General features: G+C 39.4%; 1 long non-coding RNA gene across 2 annotated transcripts; it reads right to left on the reverse strand.

Moving 5' to 3' along the window:
- Positions 1-3,399: 3,399 nt before the first annotated feature.
- Positions 3,400-9,670, reverse strand: LOC309962367. 2 transcript variants are annotated; one of them, XR_014326240.1, is made up of 3 exons: positions 9,433-9,670; positions 7,635-7,945; positions 3,400-5,033 (listed from the first exon to the last, which is right to left on the reverse strand). It is a non-coding gene; the product is annotated as an uncharacterized lncRNA (long non-coding RNA). The 2 variants fall into 2 exon arrangements; XR_014326241.1 differs by having other exon boundaries at positions 7,635-7,967.
- Between the last annotated feature and the right edge of the window lie 10,795 nt (positions 9,671-20,465).

Raw genomic sequence — 20,465 nt, forward strand, 5'->3', positions numbered from 1 at the left:
GTGGCTAAACAATTGAAGTTGCTGTGGATGGGAGGGTTTGGTTTTAAAACTTCCTAACTACACTGAACTGAGGAGAGTGACCAACAGTTCTGATTTGCCCAGGACTGTTGAGTTAGCACTGAAAGTCCTGCATTCCTGGAAGCTGGTACACAAAAAATCCCAGTTTTAGGCAATGAATGCTGAAGGTTGGGGGAAAAAGTATAAGTCCATGTGGCAGATGCCCAAATAGCTGAAAGTGACACTATTTTTAGTATCGAGTGGATACAGCATAGATTGTCTTCCAAAGTTGCTGTTGTTTTTTTTTTTTGTTGTTGTTCCTTGCTGCTGATGTTGGCAATCATGATTTGCAGTCACAATAATTGATTATCTATTTGTGCATTACTCTAAGTGATGCACCTGAAGTGTACAACCTAAATGTATTTGGAGTGTCAGTGTTAGCAGTTGTCTTTGACTTGGCCTGTAGATTGACAATTGTGCTTTGTGTTGAGATAGTGCTAATTTAATTTTGACACTATGAATGTGTGACAGTATTTGCTAAGAGTTCAGATAATGATCATGAGAACGATGACCATACCAAAGCTGGCATGATGTAGACATCATCTTAAAGGAAGGCTAAATGATTGTGTTATTTTAATGACAGATGGAAGGACTATTACAATTGGATTAGGAAATTTAAAAACCAAAACAGTACATTCTGCACAATAGATAGAAAAGAATTGGGGATTGGGCATTACTATGGTTTGAATGTTTGTGTCTCCCTGAAATTCATACGTTAAAATCCTAAAGCCCCATGTGATGGTATTAGTAGCTGGGGCCTTTTGGTTAGGTCCCAAGGATGGAGCCCTCATGAATGGGATTAGTGCCCTTATAGAAGAGGCCCAAGAGAGCTCTATTTTCCCATCTGCTATGTGAGGATACAATTAGAAGTCTTTGACCAGGAATAGGGTCCTCACTTGACTGTGCAGGCACCCTGATTTCAGACTTCCAGCCTCCAGAACTGTGAGCAATAAATTTCTGTTGTTTATAAGCCACCCAGTCTGTGGTATTTTGTTACATCACTGCCAACAGATTACAGCAGGCATGGTGAAGAATCGGATATGAAATCCTGTATGGAGACTGAAAAAACCCAACATCTGATGACTTGGAAGTGCCTAGAAGTGAAGTATTCTGTGAGTAGAGGAGAAAAATAGTTTCCCTTACAAAAGCCCAGGAATAGAGCTACATATAGTCAATTATATTGATCTGATCTTTGACAAAGGAGCAAAGGCAATGCAATGGAGAAAAGATAGTCTTTTCAACAAATGGTGCTGGAACAATTGGACATCACATGGAAAGAAATGAATCTAGACCTTATACCTATCAGAAAAATTAACTCAAAATGGATTACAGACCTAAATATAAAACACAAAACTATAAAGCTCCTGGAAAATAACATAGGAGAAAATCTTGATGACTTTGGGTTTGGTGATAACTTTTTGGATGCAACACCAAGGGCAGGAAAGCTATTGACTTTGGACTTTATCCCAGGCAAAAAAGGAAAGCTATTGAATAATTTATATTTTTATGAGGTCACTCTGGGGGCTGAGTGGTAAATGGATTGAATAAAGCAAGACCAAGGGCAGGGAGGCAAATTTGGAGACCACTGCCAAAGTCTAGATAAGAGGAGGTACAAAGTAATGAGCTAAGCATTACTGGAGAAATATGGTAAGTTTAGTTTTGAACATATTGTAGTGCCAGAGTCAGCAGACTGAAAACATCCAGGGAGTGGTTGGTCTAATGCTTGGAGGAGCACATAGGAAGCCTAAGAAGAGTGACAAGAGCATAGCAGAGGGCCACATACATAGGAGGGAGAAAAGTGAGAGTGGGGCAGAAGTGTTGTGGAGGAAGCTGTTGAGTTCAAGAAAATAATCAGAGATGTCTTTAGATGGAGATAATAGTTGACTTTGATTCTGAATAAAATCCACATTTTTAAGCAGGGCTGTGCAGGCCTTTTGGTAAATTCTGTAGTTATTTATACCTTTCCCTAATACAACACGTTATGTTTGTTGGATTTTGTCTAATCTTTATGTAGTTCTCTCCACCTGCCTTCCAGTCTTTGTAGGGAACAGATGTTAAGGTAGATACCATCCCCTACATCTCATTCTTTAGGATCTCCTTTCAAAAATTTACTTACTGAAGACAGTGGTGACTTTTAATTCATTTGATACTTCCAAGGATTCTGGCATTTGTCTTATTTGCCACATCAGCAGTTTTATGATAAGTTGTGTAAACAAAGGATGTTACACCCTGAAAGCAATTCAGGATGAAGCATCTTGTTTTTTGAATATATGGGCCCCTAAGTAGTTAAGATGCATATGTAAGGAAGAATTTCAATGACCCCAGATTCTTGCATCTTCCCATATATAGATAAGCACAAAAATAATCATCTTGAGATATTTGGGTTTTTTCTGTACATGTAATTAGCAGTAATCTTTTACCAATATATATGCTTGACTACGTGTATTTCCCAGCCAAAAAAATCATATATATACTGGCTCCCCCAATCCCTACCTCTTCAGAGCAGTTCCTCAGAGCTATCTGAAAAGCTCTGGGCTATAGCCCAGGCTATAGTCCTCAGTAAGGTCCCTGAATAAAACTGAAACTCACTGGTCTTACACTGTACATTATTTTCCAGTCGACAGTGGCAAGCATCAGTTCTAGGACTGAGAAAGGACAAGGGTGCTGCTTTTCCCTAGAAATTCATTACCATATTTTTTTTCCTATCTGATACCAATCAAAGCAACTGGTGGAATAGTCACTGTCTGTCAGCATTGTTCTTTTGACAAATTATAAACTGTGGTCAAGAAAAAAGATTACTTAATAAGTAATTTGTGAGAAGGAGAAAACAAGGATCATACTCATTCCTTCTGTAATGGAATCTACTATAGCAACTCCATGTTATTGTTATGGAAAAAGAAATTTACTGCTTATTAACAAAAAATTTGCTGTTGAGTAGCTACATGGCATATACAAGGAAATGTTTGCCATACCAGAAGAGGGAGGAATCTTACATTCTAATGCTTCTTTTTTCTCAAAGAAGCAGATAATGCTTAGTAGATAGTACTGATGAAATCTGCAGTTGATGAGTCTTTGTGCTACTGCCATGTAGCAGCTAACTTGGAACTATTAAAACTTTTTATGAAAAGCCACGTTCATTGTGTCCTCTGTAGTTTTACAACTAGAGTAAAATATTTACTACAGTGCTGTTTTAACCTTTTCCTTTGCAAATATGGAGTTATGGCAAGAAGTACAGATCTTTAAGGAATAAGGACCAAACAACTTTAAAGAAAAAATACGTCATTTTAATTTATTGAAAATTCAATATACAATACAGCAATTTTTCTGAGATTTAACTGTAGGACATGATTGTTGCTGGTGTTTAGCAAAAGACTCTAGTTTACACTTACCACTAATAAAATGCCTTACTGAATAAAAACGATACCAAACAAAATAAATTCAAATATTTTCTTAAAAAATTATTTTAAAGTTAGTTCCATTCAGTCTAATGACTAACACAATAACAGCAGATATACTAGTTTAATATAATTGGCTGTTTTTCTACAGCACGTATCTTTCAGTCAACAAGTATATTATTAAATGATAGTGAACACTCAATATAACCATGTGTAGAGAACTAGGAGATAAAATTCTAAGATTTACAACCTCATCTTTTTCTTAAATTGAAGTATAGTTGATTTACAATGTTGAGTTAATTTCTGCTCTACAGCAAAGTGATTCAGTTATACATAAATATGTATTCTTTTTCATAGTCTTTTCCAATATGTTTTATCACAGGATGTTGAATGTAGTTCCCTGTGCTATACAGTAGGACCTTGTTGTTTATCCATCCTGTATATAATAGTTTGCATCTGCTAACCCCAACCTCCCAATCCATCTCTCCTCTCCCCACCCCCACTGCCTTGGCAAACACAGGTCTGTTCTCTATGTCTGTGAGTCTGTTTCTGTTTTGTAGGTAGGTTCATTTGTGTCATATTTTAGATTCCACATATAAGTGATATCATATGGTATTTTTCTTTCTCTTTCTGACTTTTTCACTTAGTATGATAATCTCCAGTTCCATCCATGTTGCTGCAAATGGCATTATTTCATTCTTTTTTATGGCTGAGTAGTATTCCATTGTATTATATGTACCACATCTTCTTTATCCATTCATCTCTAGGTGGACATTTAGGTGGTTTCCATGTCTTGGCTATTGTGAATAGTGCTGCTATGACCATAGGGGTACATGTATCTTTTTGAATTATAGTTTTGTCTGGATATATGCCCAGGAGTGGGATTGCTGGATCATATGGTAATTCTATTTTTAGTTTCTTGAGGAACCTCCATACTGTTCTCCATAGTGGCTGCACCAATTTACATTTCCACCAACAGTGTAAGAGGGTTCCCTCTTCTCCACACCCTCTCCAGCATTTGCTATTTGTAGACTTTTTAATGATGGCTATTCTGACTGGTGTGAGGCAGTATCTCATTGTAGTTTTGATTAGCATATCTCTGATAATTAGCCATGTTAAGACTTTTTTCATTTGCCTGTTGGCCATCTGTATGTCTTCTTTGGAGAAATGTATATTTAGGTCTTCTGCCCATTTTTCGATTGGGTACAAACCCATCTTTTATAGCTACCCCAACAGTCTAATTCTAAAGAGGATAAAGCCAATGACTTTCCTCACATGAGCTCATGGCTGAAGTTGCTTTGCTATCAAAATCTATATTTTTGATCTGTTATGAGCATTGAGACAGAACTTCAAATATTTCCCCCAAAAGAAGCATGATGCACCTTGTGATTGCCTATTCACCAACAGCAAGCACTACATTCAAAACCATTTCATCCCAGGAATTAAATTAGGTCATCCACATTCATTGGCATTTCCTCCAGTGTAGTATTGTAGAAAGGCTCAGTGTCACAAAGAATCTTCTTCTTTTCTTCAATGTTTAAGGCCACAGCCTTCCTCCCAAATTGACTCCCACTGCCAATTCTGAACAAAAGAAAAATTATTAATCAGAATATCACTTATCAAGTACTACATAAAGTACTAATGATATGAGCTACTTGTTAACCATCAGTGGCTGTTTATTTGCCAAGATTATACTTAGAGGACTTCTAATTGGAGTACTAGATCCTAGTCACAATATCTAGAGAAAAAGAAAAGATATCTTTTGTGGTTAGCTCAAAAAGATTCTTCTGGTTGCAAGATCAGATTCTATCAGGTGGCTTGAGTGTTATTACTTACAGAGCAGATGACAGTATTGTGTTTGGGGTAGTGAAATTAAAGCCCCTACCGAAGTGGGCCAAGAGCAGGTGTCAGCCTGGGACAAACATAAATACCAGGGATGAAACAAAAGGAACAGCTGTGTAATCCATTTTGACACAATTTTGGAACTCTAAACTGAAAATATAAACTCTGGAATGTTAACTATTGTTTAGGACTATGCTGTCCAATGCAATAGCCACTAGCTACATGTGGTTATTTAAACTAAAATGAAAATTTAGCTCCTCAGTTGCATTAATCATATTTCAGTAGCCGCACATGGCCTGTCACTACTGTGTTGGGCAGTGCAGATATAAAACATTTCCCTCACTACAGAAAGTTCTATTGGACAGATTTGATCCAGGACTTAAAACTTTCTCCAGTGTGGGGGAAACCTCTAAAAACTTATTATGGTAACCCATATTTATCATTGCTTTCTGCTCAGGTCACCTCATACACTGTAGCAGATGCCTGAGATATGTTTACCACCATAGCTTTCTACTAAAACAGATGATAGAACCAATCAAAAATGTCTTGGCTGGAGCAACTTAAAATACCAAATAACCAGTACAAGAGGAAAACAAATATGAGAATACTGACTTGCTCCTTAACCAAACAACATGCTATTTCACTTATGAATCTATGTCCTAAATCAGGCCAGTGCCATGTCTGAGCATCACCTCATTATCTATTCTTACCAACTACTATATTTTTTGACAAGTTATTTTTATATTAGTAGCAAGACATAATTCAATTTATTTAGTGATAAAGCTACTGTAACTAAGCCAGGGTCAATATAAATTGCCACCAGAAAATGCTGAGAAAAACCTTAATTACAGAGGAATCACCAAGAAAGCACAAGACATGAGCAACATGACTTAAAAAAAAAAAAAGACTCGTGTAAGTTAAGACAACCAGATCTAACAGCATTATTGATTTTCCCTTTGAATATCTACTCTGTAGGGTCCAAAATCTGGGCTACATTTCACATTGTTTTCCCACTGTGTTCTGTTTAACCACGAATATTTCCAAGTACAATTTAAATACGACTTACGTGTTACTACATTTCCTGATTCAAGGTTGTCTGGCTGACAAAATCATACTTGAAAAGCAACACATGAATTTATTTTTCCAGAATAAAAGCAAGTAATTCAATGAAGATGACAAATGCTAAACTGAAAATACAGTTTTCATAAGTAGTGGGCAAGTCATAGTTTATAACCATAGACATCAGTTGTACATAAAAATCATGAGCCTGAGATATGATAATATCTGTTCAAATTCTGATTCAAAAAGCAACTTCTATACAATCTTTCAGGGCACAAAATAGTAGCGAACTGCATATATATCACACAGCTCACTGGAGTATGGTCTTTATTCCCCCACGTAGCTTGAGCTGACAAAGATGATGAAAAATCTTCCCCTTGAAACCATCTTTTAGTAGGTAAATATTGTAATTAAATTAAATGCCAGTAAGTCAGTAGTAATCAAAATGCGGTTGGTCCCTTATCTGAATTCCCTCTTGGTAATGTCTCTTTCTTTCTGCCACCACCTGTAAAATATTAATAAGCCTTAACTCTCAGGAGTCATTTGTTGAGTCAGGGTTTAAATTGGTACATGTGTATGAGACCATGCATCCCTGGCTGCTACAGCACCATGGCTAACAGGGCTTGAAAGGAAACAGTCTTATTTTGAGCAGGGGGCAAAGACAATGCGGCACTTCACAGCTACATTGTAACTAGATCCTGCTTCAGTTTTTAAGGAAATAATTAGAAATTAACAGTGTCTTAAGTAGCAATACTAGGCAAGAACAGCTCTTGCCACATCAGAACTGAAATTCCTGGCATGCGTTTTCTCAGAGCCAGTCTACCCTTTGTCTGTGTTCTGAAAAAGAACAGCCTGTTTACTGGCCGGTCTCTCATATGTCACAAAGAGCATACAATTCCTTCCCTACAGTATTTCAGAGAGGAAAATGTTAATTCAGATCAGAGTCAGAATAAAAAGCCATTTGACTTCTCTATCCCTACCATTGGAAGGAACCAGTTAGAGAAATTCATTCTATTAATTCTGCCTAAATTCTGTACCAAATCTTAGAACAAAATACCCTGGAGTTACCTGCAGTTTTTCTACTATCTGGTATGGTTGTTTTTTTCCTTGTGTTTACTCTGTCAGCTTTATTACAAGCACTAAGACACTACAGATACTAGTTACTGCAATTTTAGCACAGAGATTAAATAAGAAAGTTAAAAAAATAATCCTGGCTATAATTTTTATGTATATCAATTAGAAAAACATTACCCTCTTTCAAAATTATTATAAGATACTCACCTTTTCAGAGGTCAGCTCTTCTTTCTTCACTAGAATTTGAAATGGATTTCTCAGGAACTTTTTTTTTTTTTTTTTTTTTTGCAGTACGCGGGCCTCTTACTGCCGTGGCATCTCCCGTTGCGGAGCACAGGCTCTGGACGTGCAGGCTCAGCGGCCATAGGCTCACGGGCCCAGCCGCTCCGCGGCATGTGGGATCTTCCCGGACCGGGGCACGAACCCGTGTCCCCTGCATCGGCAGGCGGACTCTCAACCACTGCGGCACCAGGGAAACCCTCAGGAACTTTTTGAGGTCTTCAGCATATCAATTGGCACTAAGGCAGAAAGCAACACAACCTTAAAAAAGAGACAATGACTATGTTGACATATCAATTATAACAGTTTTCATAATAATAGTTAGAGAAATAATGTTTGAGACCAAGCGTCCCTGTCTTACTACAGAACTGAGCTAGACAGAGATTGTAGGACACAATTGCTTTCGGCAGAGGAAAGGACAATATAGCACTTTACAGCTATATTGTAACAATGAACCCAACCTGCCAGCTGCAGAAAAATCACGTGCACACCTGAGTCCTTGTATTTGATTTCTGGTAAATCTCGTGGATTTGACCTTTAATCCTTTGGCTCAACATTTTTACTGGCTTCATCCAAAATAAGCATCTTGATCCATTTTGGAAAGAGAAAAAAAAAGTCTTACTTAAGAGTGGGTTGTGCATAGAGACTTCCTTCCAGAGACTACAGTACAGAAGGAGAGGGGGGAAGAATAAGTTTATGTGAAGAAACCTGACAAACTACCTCAGCCAGGTGAGGTAGAATGAGATGAAATAGAATGAGATAGAATAGATAGAATAGAATGAGATGAAAATGTTACTTTACCTCTGTGGTCTTCCTCCCCAACACCCATAACTACAGTCTAATCTTGAGAAAAACATCAGACAAATTCCAACACAAGTGCATCCTACTAAATATCTGACCAGTGCTTCTCAAAATGGTGAAGGTCGGGCTTCCCTGGTGGCACAGTGGTTAAGAATCCACCTGCTAATGCAGGGACATGGGTTCGAGCCCTGGTCCGGGAAGATCCCACATACCGCAGAGCAACTAAGCCCGTGCGTCACAACTACTGAGTCTGCACTCTAAAGCCCGCGAGTCACAACTACTGAGCCCGTGTGCCACAACTACTGAAGCCCACATGCCTAGAGCCCATGTTCCACAACAAGAGAAGCCGCCACAATGAGAAGTCCATACACCGCAACAGAGTAGCCCCTGCTCGCCACAACTAGAGAAAGCCCACATGTAGCAATGAAGACCCAATGCAGCCAAAAATAAATAAATAAAATAAATAAATTTTTTTAAAATGGTGAAGGTCATCAAAAAAAAGGGAATATTTGAATAACTGTTACAGCCAAGAAGAGCTTAAGGAGACATGACAATTAAATGTCACGTGGTATCCTGATTGGGATCCTGGAATAGAAAAAGAACATTAGGCGAAAACTAAGGAAACCTGAATAAATTCTGGACTTTAGTTCATAATAATGTGTCAGTGTTGGTTCATTAATTTTAACAAATGTGCCATACTAATGTAAGCTGTTAACACTATAGGAAGCCGGGAACTCTCTTCTCAATCTTCCTATAAATCTAAAACTGTTCTAAAAAATAAAGCCTATTAAAGAAAAGTATTAGTATCACCTCTAGATATTCATGCATGGCAACTGGCTTAAATGATTAGGATAATTATTTTCCCTCCCATAACCCAAATATCACTGGTTAAAATATGCCCTAGGAAAAATATGGCAATACTTACAATGATATATTCTATTTAACATATCAAATGGTCTCCCTGGAGTACCAGGACATCATGTGCTCCCTCCTCCACCAGCCTGAAGTTTTTGCATTTTATTTTGAACACTGGTTCCACACAATGCAGGCATGACAAGTTGCTCCAACGTAGTAGTATCCAAGTGCCAGAACTACCTTTTGGATCTAAAAGTCAAAAGCTTAAATTATTACGTTACACAAATAAAGGCTCCATCAAATGACTTTCAAAGCACATGGCTAAATGCTAAACTGTTCATATTTAGTTTAAAATTCTGGTCTGCGAACAGCTTTTATGCAGCACAATGCAGAATCACTTCCAAGCTTACAATGCAGACAAATTAAACTGCTTCAAGGTAAAATCCCTTTAAGCAACTCATTTAAAAAAATTTTTTTATTGGGGTGTAGTTGATTTATAATGTTGTGTTAGTTTCAGGTGTACAGCAAAGTGGATCTGTTATACATGTACATACATGCACTCTTTTTTAGATTCTTTTCCCATATAGGCCATTACAGAGTACTGAGTAGAGTTCCCTGTGTTATATATAAGCATCTCATCTTTAATTAAATTTTTGTGCCTTTTCAAACTTGGGATCCTTTGTTTCCTAGAGATACCAGCTCGATAATTAAAGAACCAAACAATTAAAGAACAAACAGTTCCTACATTTTTCTTTTACATGTAAGACATGTAAGTAGTGAAATAAGCTCTACATTTACAGCTCCAAGGCAAATTGTTCTGATATGTATTCCTTGATTATCATTCACTTTAAAAATAAATATCTTTCCAATAGGAAACTTATATAGCCCTGATCTTAATAAAGCCTAAAGCTTTGCTAAGAAAGCTTTATTTCATAGCTAACATAGCAGTAAGCTTTGAAAACAGACAGCAGGCAACAGATGTATCACAAATGACAAAGATTCCCAACTAATTACAGATACTGCATTTTTCATGTTGCAAAATTGCATTTAAACTTAACAACAATAACACAAAGTGCATGTATCCTGAAAGAAAGAAAGCTTTAGTTTCTCAGTCTACTGAGTACAGCCCTGCAAACCATAAATGCAAGCCTAGTTTAATCTGAAACAAAACCAAAAACTCTATGCATGCATGGACAATAGTTTTTAAAAAGGTTCTTTATACTAAGTCATAAGCTGTTCTTCACTTTTGTAAAACCTGAAGCATCTGGGAATTTATGTCCCCCTGGGGGAAGCCCTACATCAGTGACTGAAGGTGGATATACCAGCTTGCTGGCTCCCTAGTGAGGACAAGGGGGATATTCACCAAAGAAACTGGCCTACATGCTCAGTGACTGACACCATCCTCTACTGTTGTGTTTCAGTATCAAGTAGAGCTCTCTATTGTGGATGCGTCATGAATACTAAAAAACACTTCATCATCTCATCTTATTAAAGTCATGAAAGACTAAAAATGAGGACTTGTTCCAGAATGAGGCAGATCAAAGAGACATGACAACTAAATTCAACATGTGATCCTGGATTAGACTATAGACCACTAAAAAACCAGCTTTTCTTTTCTTTTTTTTTTTTTGTCCCGCCCCTAAACCAGTTTTTCTTTTGGTAAAATGTACATTAGTTGGACAACTGGCTAAATCTTAATAAGTCTGCTGATTCGATAATAATATTGCATCAAAATTAATTTCTTGATTTTGATAACTGTACTATGATGTAAGAGAATGCTATTTTATACATATTTTTTAATGCATGTCAATCTGTCTCCTCATTTGGCATAGCACTTTTCCTTTTTCGCTACCACTTCTTCCTTCATTAAGAGAGGTATCAGTTTCCAAACACTGGGATGAATGTTTATAATGGAGCCTCTACACCGTTTGTTTTTGGTGTGTTATCACAAGTCTGTTAATCAATGTTCCAAAGTTCTATGGGAAATGTGGGTTCAACACTGTACCTTCAAATCACTGAAGGATTTGCAAATGATATTTTATCATTTTCTAGTATAGTATAAAACCTGGCTTTAAACTCTCTTATTTCACACTTCCAGTAAGTTTTAACACCATATTTTCTATCAAGTTGATACGTAGCTGTTATCATCTACTATTTTAAGACCACCATGTCTACTCGTCACTGTGTAGATCATTATGAGGGCTAAGATTTATGTAATATAAAAATAGGAGTACTGTGTCAATGGACAACTGAAACTAAACTGTCACCCAGTTGAAACCAGACTATCAAACCAAACTGTCAACTAGTTATTTTATCTTTTATGGCAAAATTGCCTTATGACCACTTGGTTATGCAGCAAAAATGTCTACAGCAAAGATGCTTATGGCAAAAATACCAGGCACATACCACAGATGTTTGAACCTTGTGAATATACTGAAAACTACTAAATTGTAAAATTTGGGGTAACTTCTATGATATATGAGTTATATCTCAATTAAAACCATTTTTTTGTTTTGTTTTTGTTTTGTCGTTTTTTTAGAGAAATAGGAATGCCACTTAGTAGGTTAAAGCATTTGACCAGATGATGGTGTTTCTGACCTAAGTGTGTGGTGGTATTGGGCAGAATGAATTAATTAGATTAAAAAACATGTAGGCAATAGAATAGCACTTGGTGATTACTCAGATGTGGGTGGAACAAAATGAGGGGAGGGAGAGGGAGAAATGTTCAAGGACTCCCAAATTTCTGACATTAACTTTGTGGGCAATGATGTTATAATCTACTGAATTATGACAGTCTGCAGGGAAAAGCAGGATTAGCACAGGATTGTGAGTTAAATTTCAAATATATTGAGTTTGGGGTATCTGTAGCACACCAAGTGGAGATGTTGAGTAGGCAGTTGAACAACATGTATGATGTTCAGAAGAAATTTGAGTTAGAGACAGAATATGGGGGTTTTCAACAAAGCTATAGGAGTAGATGAGATCCAGAAGATCCCACTTCCAACATAAAGTGTTGAGGAGTTCCAACATCTAAGGGTCTGGTAATCTAGCAAGAGACTGAGAAAGAGAGGAGAGAGTAAAAGGAAAACTAGACTTACTTAAAAGAGAAGAGCCAAGAGAAGAATTTATTCTAAAAGGAGGGTGTGACCTAAGAATGGTTGGCAACCTTTTTCTGAAAAGGGCCAGATAGATTAAAAATATATTTGGCTCACAGGCCATATAAAAACATGCTGAAGCTGGATTTGGTTCACATGCTGTAGTTTGCCCAAACACTGGATTAGGGTGTTAAATGTTGCTAAGAGGTCAAGAATCCATTGGATTTAGGGACAAGAAAATTATTGGTAACCTTAGCAGGAATAGTTTCAGGAGAGGGGTGAGGACAGAAGAACAACAGGTTGAGAAGAGAATGGGAAGTAAAGAAATAGAAAGCTCAGTGTAGACAGTTCTTAAAAAACTGATTAAAAATGGGAAAAGAAAGAGAGTGTTAGGTGGGAGGAAAAACAGGGACTTACTCCCTGAAGAAGAGACTACGGAATATTTAAATACTGGTGGGAAGGATTTAGTAAAGAGGGAGTGGTTAACCATCCAGGTGATAGAAGTGATAACTGATGGTAGAGATCCCTGAGATGGTGAGAGGGGAAGGATTCAGAGCACAGGCAAAGGGACTAGACTTCGATGGAAGTTGGATGGCTGCAGATGAAGGTGGGTGGGCAGCTTTGCTGGCAGGAAGCTCAGAAGCTTGGGTATTCTATTTTCTCAGTAACATTGAGACCATTTGCTGAAAATGGCTTATTAGGGATGTCACAGGCTTGAAAAAAGTGAAGAGGATTTGAAACAGCAGTTGCATAAAAAGGAAGAATGAGGGGGCTAGAGAAACACAATGGGCCTGCTGTGCAGTGTGAAAACCCAGGTGAAGTTGACTACCATGAATTTATTTTAGTACCAAGTCTTTCAAGTGTGCAAGTTTCTCCAGCTCTTCTGGGAGGCTTGCTGCAGGCAGAAGAATACAGACAGTTGGATTCATCTATGGTTGAAGTTTTCTCTGTTGGATAATAGCTAGTAATAATTGGTAGCATTTATAAACCTTGGGGATGACAGAGTAGGTTTTCGTTAGTTATGATTTTAGAGATAAAGTCTCAGATATGTTAAGTGACTTGTTTACGATCACGTGGGTAACAGTGAGTAGTTGCTAAGATTAGACCTTCAGTTTTCATAATTCCACATTCTCTTCAAGGTGGTGGCAAGGTTTTGTAGAATTTTTGGAGAAAAACTGGGAAAAGTTCCCAAGAGGAATTTTAGAGAATAGTTTGTAAGTGAACTATGTTAACACTGTAAATGCTAAGGAAATAAAACAATATACAAAGAAATATAAAACTCCTATGAAGCTTGACATTTGGTTTTTAAAATGTACTAAGTCTACTTCACCATAAACAGCTGACCATAAACCTACTTTCTGGCTTTATCCCTCACCCTGTAGTCATTTTCTTTCCCTTGGGGCTTGTTAATGTTTCTTCCTGTTTATAACACAATGACAATGAAAACCATATAAAATTATACATGGGGAGCAATTACTGAGACTAACATATAAATATTTTATTATATTAGCCTGGCTTACAGATATTGATTTGGTAAAATTGGTATATTTTGGTCTAAGGTATCTGTTTTAACTATTATTGAACAGTACATTTCTTTTCACTGAAATTCACAATATTCATAACATTCTTAATTACCTGGCTTTTTTCAACTTAAAATATTTAGGGAGGTGGAGTCAAGATGGCGGTGTGGGAAGCCGTGAAGTTAGTGTCTCCCCACAACTAGGGTGCCTGCCAGCCGCTGGTGGCAGACTCTGATGCCCAAGGAGATGGGAGGAACCCCAAATTGAACCAGTAGGAGGTAGGGGGACTGAGCGGGGAGGAGAAGTGGAGGCAAGACAGGAACGGCACCCCTAAGGCTGGGGAGATCAGGAGAGGCAGGTGGGAGGGGCCCTCTGGGAGGAGCGGGAGAGGAGTGGAGAGTGATTACCCCACCCACTCAGGCACGGGGAACCTGCTGAGCTCCCAAGCTGGTGGGTCCTGGGGGTATAGGACGGGGGGGGGGGGGGGGGGGGGGAGATCAGGAGAGGCAGGCGGGAGGGGCCCTCCGGAAGGAGCGGGGAGAGGAGTGGAGAGTGATTGCCCCGCCCATTCAGGCACGGGGAACCTGCTGAGCTCCCAAGCCGGTACCCTGCCCTCCAAGGGCACCCCCCACCCCAGCCTGCCGCATTGGTCCTCTGGGCATAGGAGGGAGGCCCGGGGGCCCCCCCCAGGGAGGGGCCCTCCCAGACCAGAAGAGCACGAGAGGAGAGGAGGATGTTTGCCCCACCCACTGGAGCCCAGGAAGCCTGCCCCCCCCGCCCGCTTTTTTCCCCTCCTCAACACATTAAAAGGATCATACACCATAATCAAGTGGGATTTATCCCAGGGATGCAAAGATTCTTCAATATATGCAAATCAATCAATGTGATACACCACATTAACAAATTAAGGAATAAAAACCACATGATCATCTCAATAGATGCAGAAAAAGCTTTTGAAAAAATTCAACACCCAGTTATTATAAAAACTCTTCAGAAAATGGGCATAGAGGGGATCTACCTCAACATAATAAAGGCCATATATGACAAACCTACAGCAAGCATCATACTCAATGGTGAAAAACTAAAAGCATTTCGACTAAGATCAGGAAAAAGACAAGGATGTCCACTCTCGCCACTCTTTTTCAACACAGCTTTGGAAGTCCTAGCCACAGCAATCAGAGAAGAAAAAGAAATAAAAGGAATACAAATTGGAAAAGAAGAAGTAAAACTGTTACTGTTTGCCTATGACATGATAATATACATAGAAAATCCTAAAGAGGCCATCAGAAAACTACTCGAACTAATCAATGAATTTGGTAAGGCTGCAGGATACAAAATTAATGCACAGAAATCTCTGGCATTCCTATACACCAACAATGAAAAATCAGAAAGAGAAATTAAGGAAACACTCCCATTTACCACTGCAACAAAAAGAATAAAATACCTAGGAATAAACCTGCCTAAGTAGGCAAAAGACTTGTACTCAGAAAACTATAAAACACTGATGAAAGAAATCAAAGATGACATAAACAGATGGAGAAATATACCATGTTTCTGGATTGGAAGTATCAATATTTTGAAAATGACTATACTACCCAAAGCAATCTACAGATTCAATACAGTCCCTATCAAACTACCAATGGCATTCTTCACAAAATTAGAACAAAAAATTTTACAATTTGTATGGAAACACAAAAGACCCCGAACAGACAAAGCAATCTTGAGAAAGAAAAACGGAGTTGGAGGAATTAGGCTCCCTGACTTGAAACTATACCACAAAGCTACACTAATCAAGACAGTATGGTACTGGGACAAAAACAGAAATATAGCTCGATGGTACAGGATAGAATGCCCAGAGATAAACCCATGCACATTTGGGCACCTAATTTAACAAAGGAGGCAAGAATATACAATGGAGAAAAGACAGCCTCTTCAATAAGTGGTGCTGGGAAAACTGGACAGCTACATGTAAAAGAATGAAATTAGAACACTACCTAACACCATACACAAAAATAAACTCCAAATGGATTAAAAACCCAAATGTAAGACCAGACACTATAATACTCTTAGAGGAAAACATAGGAAAAACACTCTTTGACATAAACCACAGCAAGATCTTTTTTGACCCACCTCCTAGAGTAATGGAAATAAAAACAAAAATAAACAAATGGGACTTAATGAAACTTAAAAGCTTTTGCACAGCAAAGGAAACCATAAACAAGACAAAAAGAGAACCCTCAGAATGGGAGAAAACATTTGCAAATGAAACAACAGACAAAGGATTAATCTCCAAAATATACAAACAGCTCATGCAGCTCAATATTAAAAACAAACAAACAATCCAGTTAAGAAATGGGTGGAAGACCTAAATAGACATTTCACCAAGGAAGACATACAGATGGACAAGAGGCACATGAAAAGATGCTCAACATCACTAATTATTAGAGAAATGCATATCAAAACTAAAATGAGGTATCACCTCACTCATGCCAGTCAGAATGGCCATTAACAAAAAATCTAGAAACAATAAATGCTGGAAGGGGTGTGGTGAAAAGGGAACCCTCTTGCACTGTTGGTGGGAATGTAAACTGATACAACCACTATGGAAAACAGTATGGAGGTTACTTAAAAAACTAAAAATAGAACTACCATATGACCCAGCAATCCTACTGGGCATATACCCTGAGAAAACCATAATTCAGAAAGAGATATGTACCACAACGTTCATTGCAGCACTAGTTACAATAGCCAGGACATGGAACAAACCTAAATGTCCATTGACAGATGAATGGGTAAAGAAGATGTGGCACATATATACCATGGAATATTACTCAGCCATAAAAAGAAATGAAATTGAGTTATTGGTAGTGAGGTGGATGGACCTAGAGTCTGTCATACAGAGTGAAGTTAAGTCGGAAAGAGAAAAACAAATACTGTATGCTAAAGCATATATATGAAATTTTTAAAAAATGGTACTGATGAACCTAGTTGCAGGGCAGGAATAAAGAGGAAGACATAGAAAATGGACTTGAGGACGTGGGGTGGGAGGGTGAAGCTGGGGTGAAGTGAGAGTAGCATCGACATATATATACTACTGAATGTAAAATAGTTGGCTGGTGGGAAGCAGCAGCATAGCACAGGGAGATCGGCTTGATGCTTTGCATGACCTAGAAGGGTAGGATAGGGAGGATGGGAGGGAGGCTCAAGAGGGAGGGGATAGGGGGACATGTGTATGCATATGGCTGATTCCCTTTGTTGTGCAACAGAAACTAACACAGTATTGTGAAACAATTATACTCCAATAAAGATCTATTAAAAATATAGTTAATTATTTAATGATTTATGCCAAAAATTCACATTTACTAAAAGTCAAAGTATAATGGCTAATCATAGTTAAAATTAACTAATTTCAGTGTCCCAGGCACTTGACAAGAATTTAATACAACAATCCTATGACGTGGATACAATTATTATCATTTCTATTTTAAAGAGGAAATGGAGGCCCAGAAAGATTACATAACTTGCCTACTGCCATCAAAGTGGCAAAGCTACGCTTTGAACCCAGGTGTGTCTCATTCCAGAGTACACTTCATTGCCTTAATCACTACCTTGACAGTTTAATACAGTTTCTTCCCCCAAATATAAAGTAAACGCCACAGCAGAGAACCTGAATATAAAACAACTCTCCAGCCCCTCTGAAAGATAAATTTGCTTTTGTTAAGTAGATTCATTCCAACAATTATAAGAGCTCCCCAGGAAATCTTTCTTTGAATTGCACACCTGAGAGGGACAACAGAACTGAAATTGGCTTTTTTTTTTTTTTGCGGTAGGCGGGCCTCTCACTGTTGTGGCCTCTCCCGTTGCGGAGCACAGGCTCCGGACGCGCAGGCACAGCGGCCATGGTTCACGGGCCCAGCCGCTCCGCGGCATGTGGGATCTTCCCGGACAGGGGCACGAACCCGTGTCCCCTGCATCGGCAGGCAGACTCTCAACCACTGCGCCACTAGGGAAGCCCTGAAATTGGGTTTTAAAGTGTCCTGGCCCCATTACTTACTGGTTGCATAACCTTGGATTAGACCTTTTGGGTTTCATCGGAACACGGATTATAACACTCCCCATACAGGGAGTGCTATGAAAGGACACTGTAAATGGTTAGGAGGTGTATAAATGGTATTCTTGCCTAGGATTGCCAGATAAAAAACAGGACGCACAGTTAAATTTCAGACAAATAAAAAATAATGTTTTATATTTTAATTTTATTTGATATCAGAGACATATTTTTACTAAAAAAAATTGTGTTGTTTTTCTGAAATTTAAATTTTAGCTAGCATTCTGTATTTTTATTGCTAAATCTGGCAACCCTATTCTTGCCCGCATAGGTAGGGGAGCACGGAGGATGGCAGGCCCAGCTCCCTTCCCCCCACCCCCACCCCTAAGTGGAGAAAACGAAGGCAAAGGGCGGGCTGAAGAGTGAACCTAGGGAGGGGAAAGAAAGGGAAGGGCTGGGTGTAGGAGGACTCCTTCTCAGGGGTGGGACTGAAAGCAGAATCCCCTGACAAGCAGATTCTACCGAGCCTCCGGTACCTCCGCAACTCTTTCACAGCTCAGGCCGGCCAACACCCCACGCCCCCATCCCTGGGCAGAAACACAGCCGTCCTACCACCCACCGTTGCCTCGGCAGCGGCAGCGGCAGCAGCAGCAGCGGGCTCTGGACTGACTGCCACTGGTTCCTCTCAGTCGCCACCAGCAGCATCGACACCACAGAGGCCGCCGCCATGTTCCTGGAGCCCGGACGCTTGTTGAAGTGCGGCTGCGTCTCAGATGTCACCCAAATCGTCCCTCCATACCGCAGAGAAGTCTCTTGTCCTCCTCTGGTCTCCATCCAGTCCGAACCAAGAAATAGCCAATCCGAGCGAGGCATTCGGGAGGGGGCGTCACCACTAAAACCAATCAAAGAACAGAGCAGAGCTGCAGTAGCGGCGATTGGCCAATGAGGCTGCGTGCCCGCGGGGGTGTGGTCCCTGTTTCCTCCGCCCCTTGGGCTGGGATCCAACTGGGGTAGGGGCATGCTGTGTTTAGCCTCCTTAGGTTGCCTGCGTGTGCCATGGATGTTTCCTTCTGTGGGGTTCTTTTCCTCTCATGGATTCCAGGGCGAAGAGCCCTTCATGACCTTTAATCTTCAGAGTTTTTTGAGGGGAAGAAGAAAGGGGAGCTGTCCTAAGATATAAAAGGGTGTGGGGTAAGAAGAATACAAAATTTTATAATGTTTTCAAAAATGTGAAAACATGTATTTTTTAAAAATCCTCCTCTTAATCGTCTCATAATTGAAATTACAGAATTTTAAGATAGACTTAATTTTTTTCTATAATGCTATTTTTAAAAATTGAGATATAATTGACATAGCGTTGTGTAAGTTTAAGCTGTACAACCTGTTGATTTGATACCTTTATATATTGCAATATGATTACCGCCATAGGATTAGCTAACAATCCTTTCACATCACATAATTATAATTTCTTTCTTTGTTTGTTTATTTTTGGCTCCATTGGGTCTTCGTTGCTGTGCGCGGGCTTTCTCTAGTTGTGGTGAGCAGGGGATACTCTTCGTTGTGGTGCACGGGCTTCTCATTGCGGTGGCTTGTCTTGTTGCAGAGCATGGGCCCTAGGCACGTGTGCTTCAGTAATTGTGGCGCATGGGCTTAGTTGCTCCGCGGCATGTGGGATCTCGAACCCGTGTCCCCTGCATTGGCAGGCGGATTCTTAACCACTGCACCACCAGGGAAATCCCTATAATTTCTTTTTTGATGAGAACATTTAAGATCTACTCTCCTAGCAACTTTAAAGTACATGATACAGTATTGTTGACTATAATCACTAATGCAGTGCATTAGATTTCCAGAACTTATTAGTCTTCTAGTTGCAAGTTTGTAGACTTTATTTTTTACAGCAATATTGAGCATAAAGTAGAGCTTTCCCCTTCCCCCACGCATGCATACCCCCTCCCCAATATTAATATCCCCCACCAGAGTGGTACATTTGTTACAATTGATGAACCTACACTGACACATCACAATCACTGAAAGTCCTTAGTTCACATTAGCCGTCACTGTTTTTTTGGGTTTTTTTCTCCTTTATTTATTTATTTATTGGCTGCGTCAGGTCTTAGTTGCGGCACACGGGGTCTTCGTTGAGGCGTGAGGGATCTTTCCTTGCAGCACTGGCTCTTTGTTGTGGTGTATGGGCTTCTCTCTATTTGTGGAGTGTGGGTTTTCTCTCTCTAGTTGTGGTACATGGGCTCCAGGGCGTATGGGCTCTCTCGTTGAGGCTCGAGAGCTCAGTAGTTGTGGTGCGCAGGCTTAGTTGCCCCGCGGCATGTGGGATCTTAGTTTCCCCACCAGGGATTGAACCCGCGTCCCCTGCACTGGAAGGTGGATTCTTTATTACTGGACCACCAGGGAAGTCCCAGCCTTCACTCTTCGTGTTGTACTT

The sequence above is a fragment of the Leucopleurus acutus genome (assembly GCF_964270905.1).
Source record: "Leucopleurus acutus genome assembly, chromosome: 5".
Classification (NCBI taxonomy): Eukaryota; Metazoa; Chordata; class Mammalia; order Artiodactyla; family Delphinidae; genus Leucopleurus; species Leucopleurus acutus.